This window comes from Rhyacophila brunnea, unplaced genomic scaffold (genome assembly GCF_057557595.1).
Source record: "Rhyacophila brunnea isolate RB1 unplaced genomic scaffold, BYU_Rbru_1.0 scaffold_108, whole genome shotgun sequence".
Classification (NCBI taxonomy): domain Eukaryota; kingdom Metazoa; phylum Arthropoda; class Insecta; order Trichoptera; family Rhyacophilidae; genus Rhyacophila; species Rhyacophila brunnea.
The window spans coordinates 821759-842669 of NW_028232761.1; the positions used below are offsets into that span (position 1 = coordinate 821759).

Genomic DNA, 20911 nt, shown 5'->3' on the forward strand with positions numbered 1-20911 from the left:
TGTGGATTTTTTTATGGTAAATATATTTTTAATTTTTTTCGATCAGAATTTAGATTAATAAACTGCCTACAAAATCTCTAACCATTTAAAAATAGGATAGAAACACAAACAAGAACTCATGACGAAATTTAATTCGACTATATTTTTGAAACAAATTTTTTGATCATTACTATTGTTTTTGTGTAGAAATGCTATAGCAGATTTAGATGTTTGAGATATTGGTGACAAAGAATTATATCCGCAGTAAATTTAGAATAAATGGAAAAGGATAAAACTAAATTATGATGTTTGGTTGATGATCTTTTAAATTAATATTATATATTATATATTGATGCACATTGTACTTTTAAAAATACTATCTGGAAAAAGAGATTATTGGTATTGAATTTGAGTTTTTTATATTTGATATTATATTGATCAACATTACATAAAATTCATATTTCTGTAAAGTGGCAAGTCTTGAAAAGAAAATATATCATAATTATTCGGAACGAATTTTTTCTATTCGACACAATTTTCGATCAGATTTGTTACTTGATATCATACAATCCAAGATAAAATTACAAAAAAGATAAAAATGTTGGGCGCTCGTATACAAAAATTTTATTTCTTATCTACGATAAAAATCAAATGAAATCAAAAATCCATCTCCAAAATCTCAATCTAAAATTGTAAAATCACTAATTTTTTAAGATTTTTAAAAGAATTGATACAATTTTCAAACATATAAACATGAATAGATTAATCAAAAAAATTTGCCTGGAATAAAATATAAATGACAGCTACTTTAAAAAAGGATCACATTTAGATTTACTATTGATTTTTTAAGTTATTTTTGAAATGATTCGGACTATCACAAATGAAGACGGAGAGTTAAAACCTAAACTGCACAAGTTAAAAATCTAAAAGGGAGAACAGCCAATTGGCGTGAATGAAAGGAAAAAAAAATCAAAAAGAATTTTGTAATAAACCCCAAGATTAATCTTAGAGCATCAAAATTTATTAATTATTTTGCATGAAGATTGTGAATTGTTGTTTGAGAACATTAATCAAGGGTTGAAAACATGACATAGAGATTACAAATATTACATATTCCTATTTTAAATCAATAGGTTCTATAATAGAGGCTATCTCAATGTGTGTAAAATCAAAAAAAAATGGTGGAAAGTTCAAGAAATGATCCATGGCAAATAAAGATTGAAATAGAGACAATAAATAAATAGATATACTAAGTGATATCGACTGAATATCGTACTATTCACTTTTTCATATCGAAGGCATGAATTGTTTTTTTCAGGCCAGGCTAATACTTTATATAGTTAAATATTTTGTTTTTCATCGTATACAATAGAAAAAATGAGACTGTGAACAATTAAAAACTCTATTAAGGTAATTTTTAGTGTAAATTTCTAACTTTATTTCGCAAAATTATTAAATTTTTATTTTATAATAAGTCAGAATGTCAATAGAAAAATTACGAAGATTTCAGGCAAAAAAAGAAACAAGTAATATCTTTTAGATCGCAAATATAGATAAAAATTTGATATGTTTCAAGTTCATTAAAAAATGGAGCATATACACAGAGGTTTAATTTGATTTTATGAATGACACACCCTATCCATGTTGTGATCACAACCAAAAGAATAAATTTTGCAATAGTTCCAGATAAACATCGAGCAAAATTTCAAAACCGTTATCGAACGACTATCTCAAAGAAAAGGCCGATATTAAATGCGGTAGAAGTTAAAGCTCTAAATCAAGCCATTTGACACCGGTAAACTAATATTATTCCGCATAACAAAAATTTATATTTTGTTGCTCAAGATAATTATCTCAAGCTAATAACCAACAGGATCTGGGATTTGAAATAAAAAAATCCTCAGGGTTGTTGATTTTATGAAGATATATTAATACGATGCTCTCAGTTATTATTTTATTATATTTACGATATATCTATAAAATTAATATAAACTATGAATTTATAGAAGGTTTACCTAATGCGTTTTGAAAACTTTTGTAAAGTGAAATTACGCATGGAGTTCCGATTATATGATAAGCTATTACGTTTAATTAAAGATTAATGATTTTTAGAAATAAAACAACATTATATAAATCAGTTGTAAAATAAGCTTAGATTATTTATGTTTATAAAAGACTTCCGGATGTGAATAATAACTTGTATTTTAACTATTATATATATATATTTATCAAAAATTCATAAGTTACACTTAAATTAGATTCAGAAATCGTAAAAAACAATTTTTATCATTTATACGTTATAGTATATATAAACAATTTATTAGTCCACTCTTATATAATGCTAAATATTTTATTATTTATTATATGATGACCGTATAAACTCATATAAATTCACTCGGTAATAGATTAATCGCAAAATTTTAATGAATTTACACATTTTTTTTGATTAAGGTAGCTATGAGTGTGTTAAGAGCTTCATTTGGTTTATTATCACTAAAAAGATTTATTTTTATTTTAAATTATGCAAAAATTCATAATATATAACTATAGTCACTTGAAAAAATTTAACTTTAATGAAGAACCCAATAAAATATTATTTGATAGTTTTGTTTCGAAAAACGGTTTTTTATTATATATTTGTAAAATATATCAGATATTAAGGCGAAAGATTAAGTATAAATTAAAAGAATCTACACAGAGTAATAATGTGACAAGAATTAAAAAAAAGGTTTATTTGTAAAAAAAAATGTAGTAGGTCTTCAAACTTGAAGGTTTTATCAAATTTTATATATTTAAGCTTCACTGGTAATCGAATTAAATCATTAGGCATTGGAACAAATATTATAGGGTAAATACTTACATAACACCTTTTTGGAGCTTTGCGGATATTAAATGTCATGACATTTATTTTTCAGAAAATATGCTTGCTGTTATTTCATATAAAATTTCTATCTAAATAACTTATTAGAATTTTATTTTATTCTTTTTATATATTCTCGAGTGGGTAGCTAAAAATCAATTATTTTTTCAGTAAAACAAAAGAAATTATATTTTTAGTATCATATGTACTTTCTAAATTTATTTATGCTTCTTTTTATATTTTATATTTATATTACAGGTTAAAAGGTTTTATAATAATTTCATGATCAGGGATTAGAAAATCGTAAAATTTATTGACTATATAATCTCACATGGAAAAAAATTCATCGAGCATAAAGCAAGAAACATCGATTATAATACACATAGGGTAAACATGAAAACAAAGTGTAAATATTAATACGTCCTTATAAATTAGACTAGTTTAAGATTGAAAATTATCTATAAAAAGGGATTATTTACTGCTGTTTAAAAAAATTTATTTCGAAATTTACTTTTTGACTTTATAATATGATTAAATTCTATCCAGCACAAAATTAAAATGAAATAAATACAGAAAAAAACATAAATATAATTTAATCTTAAACAGCTAAAAAAAAATTTCTGGATGAATCTCTCATAGCATCTAAAATATTCGCTTGAAAAAAAAACTATAGCCGTGTGATAAATTTCTGTTTTTATCATTTAAAGCTTTTTTTTGTGAGAAAAACTGTGTTTGTAATGGGTAGTGAATTTACACATGGAAACAACTGCGATATATTAAAACTATATATTCTAATATCTGATATCCAATTATACGACAATATTTGTTCTGAATCAATGATCCATGTTATTATAAATCTTATAGGTTTATGGAATAACTTGCAAGGGGTTTTTCTTTTAATAAATACTCGTTTTTATGTGATTACAGGTAAATAATTATACATATTGCCTTTTAAATATAAATTTAAATAAAGGTGAACTATATTAATAAAAAAAAATATGAGAAATAAAAATATTTAATAAAATATACTTTGATAAAATACACTTCAAATGTTTCAAGTTGCTGTTTATTATGACAATTATTTTAAAAGAGACACATCTTATGAATCAGCATTAAAAATCGAAAATGGGTTATTTAGTATAATAATCAATTTAGAATGAGCAGCGTGGTGTTTTGAAGTAAAAAATTTTGTGGTGAAATATATCAGGCTATTCACTCATATTATACAATTCTATTGGAATTTTTTTTTGGAGAGAAATCATCGACATCGTATGATAAAAAAATAATTTGAATAATACATACATTTTCTTATTTGTTTACTATTTGATCATGATATAACAAAGGCAATGGAATTTTTCCATAAAAAATACGTATTCATCGATATTCTATCTACATTCATGATTTCTTGGATCTTATTTCTGCCGAAATATAAAAATATTGGGATCACTCGGACATTTTTTTTTGAATCTAGATCCTTATTATTAAAAATACCATAACTCTATATAGAAGCCTATGTGATTCCAAACATTCTTTAAATTCATTATGAACAATTGCATTTATATTTCTTTATCATACATAGATAAGCCATGATAAATTGTAAGCAACATTGATTTTAAACTGATTTTTTTAATGTGAGATAAATATAACTATTCTTTTGCTGATCTCAAACTATTATGATGGAATCTGTTATCATTCATTTTCTGACTATGAATTTAATGACTTCTAACTCATAAATCAATGCACTAAATCGATAGCATATAAATTACACAAATCCCCGATCAAGAATGAATATAAAAAAGGTTTATTTCTTTATTTCCATATCTAAGCTGGATTTGTTCATGAAAGAAAATTTATCTATATTTATCGGTGTTTATATTTAATATTTTTTCATATTTTGCATCCACTTCTGATATATTCTTACATATTTCTCGTTTATCAAATAAAAATTGAGAATGAATTACAAGAAATGTCATATTTAAATTACTAAACACGTAATTAATACCAAATAGCTACAAGGAATCCAGCAAACACTGATAATCTGAACTATTTTATAAGTATGCTTTCATCTTTTAAAAAAACACTTGATTCTGATGCTGAAAAAATTTGACATGATGCCCGTTCGCGAATGCAAGTATTAGAGCTATTATTGACAATATCTGATGCTACCCTCATGAAGCTGAACCGATATATGTGCTCAAACTTAAAATTTACATTCTTTTTCCTTAAGAAGAATTTTGATCAGCTAATTACAATGATGTTATGAATTATGGCACCAAAAATAAGAAATTCATTTAATAAAAATTATCTAGACCCCTCAAATATATTAAACAACATCAAAAAAATAGAAGAAACAAAGGAATAATAATATACATGAAAATATTGAAAATTAGAACCTCATTACTTTTACGAGGAATCAACTGGATGTTTAGCAGTCATTTTTTTCTCTTGTTTACAGAACTCCATGCGGGGGGTACATCTGCAGATGGGTTTGATCATGAAAGTAATGAAGATACAGACCAAGAAAAATCCCCAGAAACATGTAAAACCCCAGAAGAGGCCTATCATGATCCGCGCGAAGAGTTTTCTTGTGCAGAAAAAATTCTTTGTGTGCTAGATACATCAAAAAAATATTATTCAGATGTTCAATTTACGCAAGCGAACGAGATAAATATCGGCAACTTTTTGGCTTTAACACGAACTAGCATTAAAAATTCATTTGCGATTGCGAGTTGTCGAAAAGAAAACAACAAAGAAGACATGGCAGTTGGGAAACAAGATTTTGAAACAATAAATTGGCGGGTGCATAATATTTATAGGCGGGAACCACCAGATTATAGATTTAGAATTGAACACGAGAAAAAAATATATGATAGATTATTGAAGAGAAATGTGATGACACATTTGAATTTAGATCTAAGTTTGATTGGAGAAGAAGCATACGCTATATCATGTGAAAGATTTGGCAATAACTTTGAATTATCGCCCGGAGTAAAATATTTTGGTCGAAGTTTTTCTTTAAAGCAACAGGATAGCATTCAAGAAGAAATAGACAGCGGGATAATTTTTTATGATGATTTTTGTTTAAAGTTTTTAAGTTTGAGCACTAAAAATACACATAATGTTTTATTTAGTAAATGCAGAAACTTTCATATCAGAATGAACGAACCCTGTACCGAACCCATTAAATTCATAAACATAACATCGAATACAGTCGTAAATTTTATATTAAAATGTATAATAAAGATTTATCATTCAGATGATGTAAAAGATCAGGAAAAAGAAAAAATTTATTTATACTGCAGAGCCTATGAGTATCCATGTTATTTGGATGCAGATAATGAGCTAGATGCAGATTTTAAGATTACAAGTAGTTTAATTCAAGACAAAAATACCTTCAATCCAGATCAAGCTGAACAAAAATTAGATAATAATTGTGAAAAAGAATTGCAAGAAGAAATGAGCATAAATTTTAGCGATTTAAATGCTAAAGACAAAAAGGGTGCAAAGAGGTATAAAGAAGGGGGAAGTACTGAGAGTGTGGTATGTGTTAAAAAGAATAAATCAGTTGCCGATGAACCAATCTTCTCAGATTTGGACTAGAAACAGCCACTTCTATTAAAAAAAATTTAAAGTAAAACGTATTAGATTTAAATGATTAAAAGTATCTATTAGTCTATATTATAGTAAAATAAACAAAATAACTACGTTGTAAAAACGAGAAGGCTAATTCTTAACGTAAATATGTAATTATGTAATTAGTTTGCATATGATACTTTATAGCCTATATAGCTAAAGCGTTTGAATTTTAGAGTGCAGGGGGAAAAAAATTTTCTTCGACAAAAACTGCATTTGATATTATAATAAATCATAAATTGCGTATTTTTTTTAATAAGAATGGCCTTTGAAATTCTTCAGTATCATTTATCTCAACACAAATGTATACATTTTATCCTTTTTTCTTCCCTTTATATGAACATATTTTTTGATAAAAGACCACTGTCTTCAACATATTGGTATATTCATTGGTGATTGTATCTTTAAAATATTATTATAATTTATCTAATTATGCCTAGCATATTCTTGGAATATATCTATGTATCCTTCTTTCTTATCTGATAATTAGTATTTCTTGCATTTTAGACTCTTTTTTCGTAAAGTCTTGATTTCATCTTCCATTTCGCTTTTATCCTCTTTTTAATTTGTTTTTTTAGAGGCAAAAAAAATTCACGCTATGCTCGAAATCTTTTTTTATTCACCCGATCGGCTTTTTATTTATTATAAAATATGTTTGTAATGGGTATGAAAATTTATTTCGTGGAAAGCTTTTACACCATTATTAAATTTTATCTTAATCAATTAATTCACAAAATTAAATTTACTGATAACATCACTCGTATGAAAAATTGAACTTTCTGCAAAAAAAAATTCATGTTTTCTATTTTAAATTCTTTGTTTTATGATAATATTGTTATTATGAAAAAATCTAGTTTCGAAGTAAAATGATTTTATCAAAATCATCTTAAATTATATATATAAGAATGTTAAAACCTGCTAGAATCTGAGCTGTCATTAATATACAAATGCAAGACAAAAATCATCCTATATGTTATAACATAAGACGGTGTGGTGGCACGATATCATAAAAGGTATCTGAAGGAACCAGATGTGATCGAATCAAATATAGGCAAATATACAAACCTTGGGATTGAGAAATTCTTATATTAATAGATCTCGAAAGGAAAAGAGGTATTGAAGAAGACATGGGAGAGAAGAAGATCCCCGAAAGCATAAAAACTCTGTGCGCGCATGTTAACAGGCAAGTTGTGCTTGAGAACAAAAACTAAAATGCTAACAATAAATTTAGCCTATAAAAAAAATATCTTTTGAATATTTAAACCCTACAAACGAAAAATTAATCTTTTTAACCATAAATATAAGGTCCTTTAAGTGCACATAAACAGATAAAAATCTTATTTATGATATGTTAATGAATGAAATAAATGATCAGAAATAAAGTTGTGTTTTAAATACTTCAGATAAAGGACTATTTATGAAGTAAAGCCCACTTTAATTATACTCATAAAATAGATATAGTTTTGTATAATCAAAATACAAGTGTTTTATGAATACATTAGCCATTTCTATTGGTACTAAGCACTTGATTTCAATTAAATTTATGATTCTAGAAGTCTCATTTGTGTTGGGAATATGTATTGTGACGAATTTTGCACCTTTATAATAGTCGTAATTATTTTTTTAATTTAAATTTGCGAATTTTTTATTGAACTCCTGTGTAGTATATGTTCACAGATGATGCAGAATTTAAATGATGAAACATGAATTTTTTTTATCATTAAGTTTGGATTTAAGAAACTAAAAGAATAAATTCCCCATACCTTAGATTTATTTCATGGTAAAATACCTTTTCATGTTTCAGTTGTAGCTTTATAACTTCCTCTAAGATACTTCAAGCGGCATTTAATCAATTGAAAGCATGATAAACTTTACCCCCTTCACATTTTTCTATTATGAAATCGAAAAAATTAAATTAGTTATGGAAAAATTTTTAAAAAAATTTATTTCGAAATATATGATAAATAAATAAGATATATTGTCCCTTTTGAAAATAAAAAATGCTATAAAATATTTTAAAAATAAAAATACGAGTAAATGTTTAAAAAAGCGGATATTCTTTTGGATATCGAATAAAAAAACAAGCTTAATATTCAGAATAAAATAATAATTATAGATGAAATGCTTTAATTGAAAAGAGGTACAGTTTGTGAAATCTCAAATACTAACATAGATATTAAAACGTAAGCTCCTTTTATATCATTAAATGGTGTTTTATTCATGTTTTTTGCCCCCTTTCAAGGAGTGAAATATCGATTCTAAAGATTTTTGTTGCTTAAATAATACGAATGAAAAATTTCATACTTGTTATACATAAAAAGGCAAGCAAAAAGCCACTAACAAAGGGTAAAGTGGCTGACATTAATATTAAAGAGTAGTATTTAAGCGTGAGAAATAAAATACAAATGAAGACATAAATATGTGATATTGTTCGCATTCACCATTGTAAAAGCGAAATTAATAAGTTTATGCTATATTGATATCAAAAACGTCAAAGAGTTTTGAATTCGATATAAAAAGGCAGTCATATATTTACATAAATATCAAAAGCCATGAGAGGAATTTGTGTGGTGTTATATGCGTCTGAATTTTTAGATAATCATCTTTAAACCTATAGATTTCCTTACTTGATTGCATATAAGAACATAGGAAAGCATAGATCTATATATTATGTGTATCAAGCAACATTCATTTTTTGACGAGTCATTGATTTTGTATCATAATTTTTTTGTACATTAATCAGATTATATCATGTCTTTTGACTGGAATTTTATAGTAGTTAAAAAAAATCAAAATATAAAATCTCGAAAATAAATATATTTGTTTTAAGAGAAACAATGGCGGATTTTAATGACGAATATTGAACCTCTAGTTCAAAAATTTACCTGCTTTGATAATGTATATGATGTTTATATTCAGCAATTTATATATTATATTAAAACTATAATTTTAGAAATAATTATCCCAGAGTTACGCCCAAATGTATGTGATTTCATGATGAAAAATATCATAAAATAAACAATAATCATTGCTTAAAATCGTATTTAGAGAATCACTCTGATTTTTGGAAAATAAAAATATATTTTTCTTGCTGCTGCATTTGTCATATATTGATGGTTGAATATATAAATTAACAACAAATATATTGAAAAAACTCTGGATTATTTTAAATGATCTAAAATGTTTAACTTGATGCAAAAGAGTTCTTTTACACATAATTTAACAGTTGAAATCCGGGAAAAAGTCGGTTTTTTTGCACAATATGGTGAGTTTCAAAATTTTAATTATAAATTCTAATACCTTGTATATAAAAAATCATATTTTTAGCCTTCTTTTACAGCATTACGTAAGCAAAAATAAAAAATAAATTAAAATTTTTTTTTACACAACAGAATTAAATTTCTAACTCTTAGTAAACTTAATTTAAAAAATACATTATTAATCAAAATCAAAATAAATATATCGATTCCGTTCAATAGAAACATTCGATGCATTAAGTATACAACGAAACCCGCTAGATATAAACGTTATATATGTAAAACCATTTAATTTTTTTCTTTATGATTTACGGGTGAAAAAAAATGATTATATGAAGTTCTATTAAAACTGGTTTTTTGTTTCAGTGGCAAGATAGGCGGCGTTTTAATGGTTGGCCGAGTGTTTCTCCCCCCATTCTATAAAATTTGCATTACTTAAATAAGAAAATCAACGAAGAAACATTCAAAAATCAGAAAATTATAATTAATATCAAATAAAAAATTCCGATAAAAATATAAATTTGTGTATATGCTGTTTAATTTTATCATTAGTGTGTTTAAATGACCTGCATTGTTTAGAAAGATGCATAGTAAAAGCAGCATACGGTTTTAGCATATTACTTTCGTATTATATAGTAGATTCTTGTGATATTTCCTCCTTATTAATATTTTCAGAAATAAAAAAGGGTTTTGTCCCCGATAACTACGGGCGATTAGCAGTGTCGGGTAAAATACAGTAAGTGAATCAGTTAAGCAACTTTACCATGTTATTAGCGATCATTCACAACATAAAGATGAAAAAATAAACTAATTTAAAGCAAACTAAAAACATATTTATAAAAGCTGGAGTTTAATCATGCAATCGTTGAAAATAATGATCAAACAAAAAAAAATTCCTGTTACTTCTACAATTAAATTTATTATAAAAAATGGTAAATCATTCAATTTTACTTCGGAAAAATATTTGCTATACATAAAAAATTTTTAAAAGCGATCAAAAATGATAGATCAAGGGAAAAAATTATTTTATTATATTACGTAATAACAAAAAACGTATAATAGCTGTTTTTTGCGCTAATTAGTAGCTTAGAACTAAAAATCCAATTCAAAAATAATATATAAAATGAAAACACCACAATACGTCTTTAAAACTAAAAATTGGATAAAAAAATGGAATTTATGATATGTAAATCTACATGTAACTATTGATTGTCTGTTACGAAGCAAAAAAGAATAAAAACTTCTAAGCCAATTTCGAAAATTAAAAATATGCTTATGATTTTAATACATATTTAAGATATATAAAGTCTACTATATTATGCTAATTTATTTTTAATTCTGCACAAATTTTTTTTTTAAAAATCACAATTCTTTTCATTTATTTTTTTTCGAACTTGACGAGTTATTCTCCGTGTTTACACTTAATTATAGCCAAAAATTAATATTGTGATTTTTAGCATATTATATATATTTTTTTTATATCAATATTAAATATAAGAGCTAAATATTTTTTTTGTGTCCTCGTAAATAGAGAAATTTGATATTAATTATATTTTATTAAAACGTATTCGAACGCTCAAGAGTCTTAAAAATAAATGAAATTCTTATTTTTTCGCCAATTTTTTCATACTACAAATAAAAATCGAAAAATTCGGATATTTTAAATACTATACACCAAAGAAAATGCGATTAATTACGATAATATAAATGCAAATGATTCATTTAAAATTAATAAAATGTATAATTTTAAATTCTTTGATTTGTTGCTTCATTAAATGATTCATGATGATTTAGAGATGGATTTTAGAACGCTTTATATATTTTTTTTAGAACTGTATAAAGTAACTTAGTTTCTTCTCGAGATAATCTGTGATGAAAACAAACTTCTGTAATTTATTTTTCTAGAAATATTATGAGCGGCATTATTCAAAATGTTAATGAAAATTTTGGTTTATTCATTGATTAATTTTATGGTTTATATTATTTCTAAGATAAGTTTGAACTATCTTCTAAAATATGCTTCACTTATAATCATAAATTCGATGAATTCCTATAGAAACCTTAATTTTGGATTTAAATACCTTTTCCCCGCAAATTTAATCATTTATTATTTATATACTTAAAACTCTCTATATCACACATAATTTATTTGTTATCCTTCTTTTTAAATTATATGTTAAAATACATCATACATTTTAATTATTACGTTTAGTGAGCCAAAACAGATGCGCTATTATGTTTCTTTTTAATCTGAAAATAATTTTCGATCTGTTTCATTTTATTCTGTGTGTATTTTTTTGATGTTCTTACAATGAAGAAATACAAAAGGATGCATATTTCTATATAAGATATTTATACTGTATTTGTGTTGAATCACGATTTAAGACATAAAATATGGAAAATAAATATAATTTCATACATTTCTTGCATTATAGACCAATAAAAGTTATAAGAGAAATTAAGATATATTGTTAAAAATAATTAAACATGCTTCGTATCATTGCATGTATATTAACAATATATGGCACAACAGCCTGTCAATATAATTGATGTTTTGATATGATCGCGGCTTAAATTTAAGCTATAGAATCCAGGAAACCTCTTAAACTAATAGGTCTTGAAAAAGGGGATGAATAACACGAAGAAATGAGGGGAGAAAAATTGAAACAGTAATACAAGGTGTGTTAAAAGAAACAGATAAATTTTTACCATAAGACAAAATATTCGATGTACAATAGAAAATTAAACTTTGAATAAAAAGTGTTTTTAGTGGTTTAGAATATAAATAAAACATAAATCAAAAATAAAAAGAAGCAAAAAAAAACTATAATAAATCTAAAAATATATTTATAATTATTTTACATGTAAATCGCAGAAAAAAGGCTTGTAATCACTAGGAAATTGTTAAATACATTGGTGGAATACAACAATAATCAATGAATCTAAATTTTAAAAAGATTTTTATGGTAAAAATAGCATTTAAATCCAAATTAATTCTGCTTAAAAAAATGTTGTGAAATATATGTTGAAAATTGATATTTATTGTTTATTTTTTAAATAAAAAAAAATGCACTTAAAATAGCTTACTGAACTTTTCCAGCATTATAATGTAACTTAAAAATATATTAGTCGATATTGGCTTAAAGTTATAGCATGTTGTAAGAAGTAAATATGTATTGAGGTAAATAATTCAGACTAATTTTGATTTTAACATATTTATAGTAACAAAAATTACACGATCTATTGTATATTAAGTGTTTGACTCATTAAGAGCGACAAGAATATGTACACGAATATGCCTTAGCGCAACATATTTGATAAGTTTTACAAGAAACAAACTATGTAAGAAAAATAAACAAGATAAAGAATAAATATCGAAGAAAATTCTCTTTTTTTGCAACTGAAATCTATGATCTGTTTGATAAACCAAAAAATTAGAAAAAGGATTTCTGTGATACGATTAAGTAAACATAAAAAAAATACGGGAGTTTACGGCATGATCGAAACTAAAGCTATGACCATAATATTATATGTAAGAATTCGGAAAATATACAAGTTTATATAATATAAATTGGAATCACAATTTACAAGTAAATAAATCTTCTGCATAAAAATTAGCAAAGTTTGACCTAATTTTTCTAATATAAAAAGAAAATTGTACTAAAAATAAAACCTTTATCGGGTTGTCCTAATTTATAAAAATTGTGGTTCATTTATTTAATGCTAAATTAGATCACAAATCAATTTAATTTTTGTTGTAATCAAAACCGTTATTATATTTCATAAAAATTCATTCTTTAAGAAATCCGAATTAATTCATTTTCGTGAGTTTTTGCTATTGATGACATATAATCCCCCCTTTTCACAAAATATAAACATCAAAAAAATTTATTTTGGTTGAAAATACATTTTAATCACAGAATTCTTCATTAATAAAAACTAAATTGGCTTGTTTTCTTCTTTCATACGAATAACTAAATATATTAATGATGAATTTTTAATCTGTTCAAATTTAATTTCCAATAAAATATATTGATATAAGGCAAAAAAAGTAAAAACTGAAATCCATTGACATTAGAACAACAATAGGGGGAAATTTTTACGACGTTTGAACTTTGTCCGTGTAAATATCAGCAGGGATTATTTGAGTTTGTATGATTTATATCTTTGATAAATTAATACTGAAAAAAAAATATATTTCGCGATTTTTAACATGATAATATTTATCACAGCTTGTTTGTATTCTATTAACTGAACTTTGATATGTATTTATATTTTTTTTAAAACCAATAAAGTTTTATTGCAATTAAATGCATAAAAATTTTATTAGAAAATTAAAGATATACTCATATAAATTTAAGTGTATAATGTTGATTATGTTTGTCCTTTTCTACATACTCATGATTCAAACTCAAAACATTACCGCAAATTAGATATACATTTTAAGTACATTATAACAGAAATATTTCGATAAGGCATTAATTAATCATTTAATTTTGTTTCTAGATAAAAAATCGGCTTATTGTATTTATTCTAAAACATCTTGTATAAACTTCAATGCATCTTTTTTAAATACAAAAACATTTTGTTTTTGTTTTGAAATACATAAAATCACTGAAATAAACACAATAATACAATCTCTCACAATCGCAATTAGAAAATTAAAAGCAATATATTGTTAGATCTTGTAATGTTTATCTATTGGATTTAAAGAGTATAATTTACATCATAAACAGAATAACATTAAATAAACCAAATCTTACTTGTTTAATTTAAATAATTCAGATATTTATGTACAGCTAAAACATTTTTATTTTTTTTTAAAATTAGATTTGGGGGTTCGTATCTTCGATATAGCTGGTATGTATATAGTAAAATTTTCCATTTATATTCTTTACTTCTAAGTGTATATAAAAAATAAATAACTATAATGAAGAATTTTCTCGCTATAATCGATAAATATAAATTATGTTCCCGATAGTCAATTTTTTAGAACTACATAAACATAAAAAATAGCTTAAACCATGAAAAAATTTACATTTTCCCGGTGATAAAGAAATATAAATGCTATTAAAAAAATAAATTTATATCAATCATATAAATATAATACATATGGCATAAATTTATAAATAAATCCTCGTAAATAAACCTTTACTCCAATTAAAATACGAAGGAAATTGTGTGGTAATTATATTTGAAACCGAGATATTAATAGTTTTTTTAATTAGATGGAATCAAAAAAAAACAGTGATAAAAGTACGCCATAATAATTAGCAAACGCCAGTTAATAATATAAATGATCGACTTTTCACAAATACAATCAAAATAATTGGATATAATTGTAAAATAGATAGGTTTTTGACCAAAGTTCATAAAATTCCGAAAAAACAAAGATAAAGATATTTGTAAATTGAGATTCATTTTGAGATAATCTTCCATGATACATGATTTCACAATTATAAGTGCAAATCAAACTCATAGAATTTAAAGCCATTTTTTTTATTAAAATTATGAAAAAATCTTGGCTAGGATTGATAAAAATGTATAAAAAGGGATGATATCAAATGCATGATAACCTATTGTCTATGGTAATATTTATGTACTTGGTGCAGGTATTGATCTTTTTTTTTCTTTTGAAACTCTTTTAACCATATTTATTTTAATCATAACTAGATGGCTATTATCATCGACATAGATAAAAATCTAGTAATATATACGGCTTAGATAAATTGATAAGTGTTTACTATTAATCTTTAATCGGTTGTTATTTTAGCTGTAGACGATATAACGACAGTGATAGTAAAAGAAGAAAATTAACAAAGTCGGTATTTTAGCACAAATTTATATAAAAAAGACCAAAATTACAATTTTAATTAGCCCAACGTCGTTATTTATGGGAAAATTACTGAAGTCGCCTCATACACAAAGATTCAAACCATGATGTTTTGGGATAAAAAATTGGAATACGATATATGAGTCTTCATGTTTGCTGGTTTATGCAACATCAATTATATTTTAGCTAGAAAAGACATAAGCTTACCGATTATATTTCAATTTAAATATTGATGTATTTTCTATTTTAATTGCTTCAATCATACAAATTTAAATTTAAAGTCAAAACACAAAAGATCGAACAAATTCAATTTGTGTACAATATAAGATATTGAGTCACGTACTTAAATTTTAAATTACCATCTTAAAAAGCTTTATTTATATAATTTATGCATAAATTAGAATCTTAAATCCATCTTGAAAGCTAATTAATTTCTTGTAAGATACAATATATGAATGATTCTTAATTTGCTGATAAATATACCATTAACTATTACTTGGATTTTAATTGACCATTAATAAATATTTTAAAGATTATGAGGCTGAAATAAGCATCAAGCAAATTTATTCTATCATGTAATCAAAGTTTACATTTAAAAAAAAATAAACTAACGTAAAATCTATTTAAAAGCAATTTGTACTGACTACTTTTAGTTTATGTTGTAATATTACTTTCACGATATTAACCAAGAAGTTACTTAAGCAATAGAGAAAAAGCATATTGCATCGGGAATTTTAATTGTAACGAATTACCTAAACCACTCTAATACTCATGGTCAATTTAAGCATTTTAATTCAATTTCATATTTCTTAAATTGCAATGGTAAAACCATAAAAAAATATGTGTCGCCTCGGGTTTGAACCGAGGACCTTACGCGTGTTAGGCATACGTGATAACCACTACACTAGCGACACTTGTGGAATCGATTTTACAGAATTATTATACAAGTTTATGAATAAATTTCAAAATAATTTACTTCTTTATAGATTAATTCGATTTAAAATGCAGAACACGAAAAGTACTATAAGTCATAACATGGGATGTTGTGGTTACAAATACCATAAGTAATATATTAATAAGTTAGGAATACTAACCGAAGAGGAAGCATATACATACACAAACATTAGGATAAGAAAAACGATTGAACATATAAGTCTTGAAATGGGTGGATGCATTCATAAAGATTGTAAGGATGATGAGGTCGAAAGAAGTTTCCACCAAATATGTTATAAAGAATTATAAACGTTTTTTTGAATAAGATTAAATAGCTAAAAATCAAATCTACCCATAAACATGTAAAATATATATTTGATTTTCAACCGATTAAATTTATTCAATAAAACATTGATTTCTCTATATAAAAGACTTGTTTGATACTCTTTTAGCTTTTTAAATCTTCATTAATGCATCCTTTCTTTCAAAACCAACTAAAAAAGCAAAAATTTAAAATTATATTTTTAGATTCTACGACGATTATAATCATGAATTTAATGTCTTCTCATATAAATGCATGAGAAAGAGAAATTATCACCATAAAAAATCGTAAATAAAACAAATATAGGAAAATCCCTGGAAATATACAATAAGTACCATAAATTTTTTTAAATGAAAATAGACCCGCTTAATTTTTAAATTATTTAAAGCTATACACGAATGCATTTAAAAGTTCAAACATCTTTTCTTGATGACAAACTTTATTCTTTTTTTATTTCCTTTATATGATGTTTATTGGATATTTGAAATTTTTTTACTCTTGTTTCACCAATTTAAATTTATATATGATATTTGTATGCATATCTACATGTTAAAACCTTGCCAATTTAAATTTTTTTTAAATATTTGGCTATTTGATATAATTATTTTGTACCAAGAAACGGTAATGGGCATAATTCAAGTCTTAAATGGAACACCGAAATCTGTATCATGTTTTAAAAATTCCGCAAAGAGGACAACATCTTAAAGAAATAGGAATACTGTATTAAAAATATTGGCTAGAAATAAAGTAGGTAATTTTTTTGAATGCTAGATGATTAACATTTTAATAAATTAAGCCTCTGCAATATGAACATTAGAAATAAATATTTTTCCTACTATTAAACATTCCATATCAATTCAAATAAGCACAAAAGTTAATAATGATTAAATTAGAGGTTAGATATAAATATTAGTAAAAGATAATGTAAAATTGTTGCTAAGGTATTGTTAATTAAGATACATAGATTATGGTTAAAGTTTAAACAATAATAAAATCTTAAATAATCATTGTTAAATCTTAGTTTACTATTGCTGTTCATTAAGGGGTTATTGTAGTTATATTATACATTAAAGAATCTTTTTATATTCTTTAAATGGATTTTATGTGGACTCTAAGTTTTCCTATATGATTAAATATATAATTTTATATATCGAATGTATAAATTATAGAAATTTATTTTTGAATATGAAAGGCTGTAATTATTTTTTTAAGCGATTATCTACTATACAGTTTTTATAAATGTATAACACAAGTAAATATCGTCCAAAAAAATATAATTTTAAAAAATTACCGTACTTTAACAGCTGTTTTCTTCCTCTTTCAGTCTCTAGGCACACAAATCCAACGGAAAAACAGAAAACCCACAATGCAAGACCTACCTATATCTAGCTCTCATCCAACAGACCCCATAATACCTCAAGGCTTAGATAACTGGGAAATAAATAATTCCTATCCATAATAAAGCCACCAATAGAATATGTTTTTTATACCAATTTAATTTAGTACCCGACAATTCTGTTTCTATTCAAAACGACCTATATAGACCCATTCAGAATTTTTCTAAATCTGGTTTGAAATTAAATGGTAATCAACTAACAACTGTTCCAGTTTAATTAAGAAACAAAAGATATTTTAATCATCAAATTCGATTCTCCGTTTATATTTTTTCATAAATCCCATGGTTTTTATTTTAAATTAAAAAAAAATGTTTACATTTATTTATGGTGACTATATGCGGTTGTGTATATTTCAATGATGTAATGTGCATATCTACATTGATTTAAAATATACAAATCGTAATTCCTTAAAATTGTTTTAAAGGTAAAATAAATTGATCTGATTACTATTTTTTGTTCGTTAAAGTAAAGATTTTAAAGCATAATTGATGCTCATAAAATATAAAATTTTCTGGGCTTAGGAAATTTTAAGTAGAACATAAAGTATCTATGAATATAAATATAATAAAAAAATAATAAATTAACGACAATTCAGAAGGAATTTCTAAAATCAAAATTCAAGAAACAAATATAATAACATTATTTAATTCAGAAAAAAAGCGGGAATTTCTTTTGAATTCTAAAGGAAATAATTTGGCTGTCTGATTTAGCATATATTTATGATTATTTGAATTATGAAATACGATTCTATCGATTATTTTTTATCATTGCATTTGTCAATCAAAATATAATTATTTTGAATTTAAATAATCTTGAATAAAAAGCTCATATAATAAAACATATCCGATTTTTCTTCCTTGAAACCACTAGAAATTAATTTTATTTTTTTCGTGCTATCTAATTACTCTATGAAACCAAGTAATCAATCTATATTTTAATTAATATAATTATGATAGTGTGAAAAAGAATCTAGGAATAAAATTTATCGAATTAGCGGAATTTTTCTATTTCTTAAGTTTTTCTAACTTAGAAATAAACGAAGAAGTTTATCTTCAAAATACATCATTCGGTAATTCTAATTTGGGATATTGTGATTTTATGGTGACTGAATTTAAAATTCAACTCATTCATTTATATTTTGTTTTTTGTGTGCTGTAAATACATAATTTAATAAAAATCGGGACGCTATCCATTATATTATTATTATTATTATTGAAACTTTAGTTGTAACACAGTTGAAATAATTATTTCATATGAATTATAAGTATAGAATAAAAAATATTGTATAAGGATGTTATATCAATTAGCCACCAACCAATAGCCAAATTTTTTATTTAGAGAACGCACTAATTAAATAGAAAAATTAAACAAGAAAATATAAAGTTTATAAAGTTCCTAATGGCAAAGGTGATATTTATGAACTAATAAAATATATTATGAATTGATTATAGAAAATATATCATGGGTAAAAGTCGATAGACACATTAAAAAATTTGGCATGAAATTCGGAAAATTTTTGCGCCGACTTAACTAAAAAGGGGGTTAAATAGGTAACTATGGATAGAATTTTTTTTGAAGTGTATTAAATGCATCCATTGACTTAAAAAAAATGTTTTGAAATTCAACCTTGACTAAGAACAAAATTTAATGAGAAATGTGGATTTGCTTTGTTTTTTGTAACTTAAAACTTTATTTATTGGGTATTTTCTTAACAATGGCCATAAAATATCTGTTAATCGACAGTAATGCTTAGTTATAATAAGGAATTAGCAAAAGAAAAAATTAAAAACACTTAGACACGGTTTTAATATTATATTTTATTTGAGCCAATTGATTACAAAATAATAGGATCTAGCTGGTTTTACTTTACTATTGTTATGGTTTAGTTATTGTTTTATGTATTTTTTTAAAAAAATATGACTTTTGTAATCCCATTTAAGTATAATACAAATTTTATATGAAAAATCGACTCTGGATTTTTAATAGATTGAAGTTCCAAAAGAATTTATATCCTAAATTAATTAAAATATAAAATATTTTCTTTTTTTGTGAATAATATATGCAAAGCTTAGTAAAAAAACCAATAATGACGAGATTCTTTAAATAGAATGCCGAATATGGATCCATATAAAAATAATTTTATTTACATGTAGAATAATAAAAATTAATCATGAAATTTAATTATTTATTTTTGATTGCTTATTTATCATTTATCGAATCAAGTGGTGGATTAGATGATCCTAAAAGCAAGAACAAAGTAGATGCAAGTACATGTTGTTCCCTTGATAGAGACACCATTGGTAACTCAAGAATAGATGGTATGTATGGCGATAAAGCCCAAACGGATTTACGTAAAATGATAGAAATCCATAATAATAAAGTATGTAAGGATTATAAAAATGTTATAGATCGAGTTGATGCCTTAAAGTTACAAATAGAAACCTTTAATGGTCTTAAAAATAGAATAAGCGCAGATATTGATCATCCAGAAACGTCTAGTCTTAATATTTGCAAATCTGACACAAATGCGGGGAATTGCATTGAATCTGATGACATTGATTTGGTTTGGTTTGAAGAATTTAAAAATTCGATGATTAACTGCGTTCAATATATTTTATACAAAGTTCGAGATATAGAAGCAACCATGCATGTATTCGGAGAACTGGAATTTGAAAAAAACAAGCAATTTAATATGCA

At 24.6% G+C, this 20911-nt stretch overlaps 1 non-coding gene across 1 annotated transcript; it reads right to left on the bottom strand.

The window, feature by feature from the left end:
* Window positions 1-16403: 16403 nt before the first annotated feature.
* TRNAV-AAC (transfer RNA valine (anticodon AAC)) lies at window positions 16404-16476 on the bottom strand. Its single transcript has one exon. It is a non-coding gene; the product is annotated as a tRNA-Val (tRNA).
* Between the last annotated feature and the right edge of the window lie 4435 nt (window positions 16477-20911).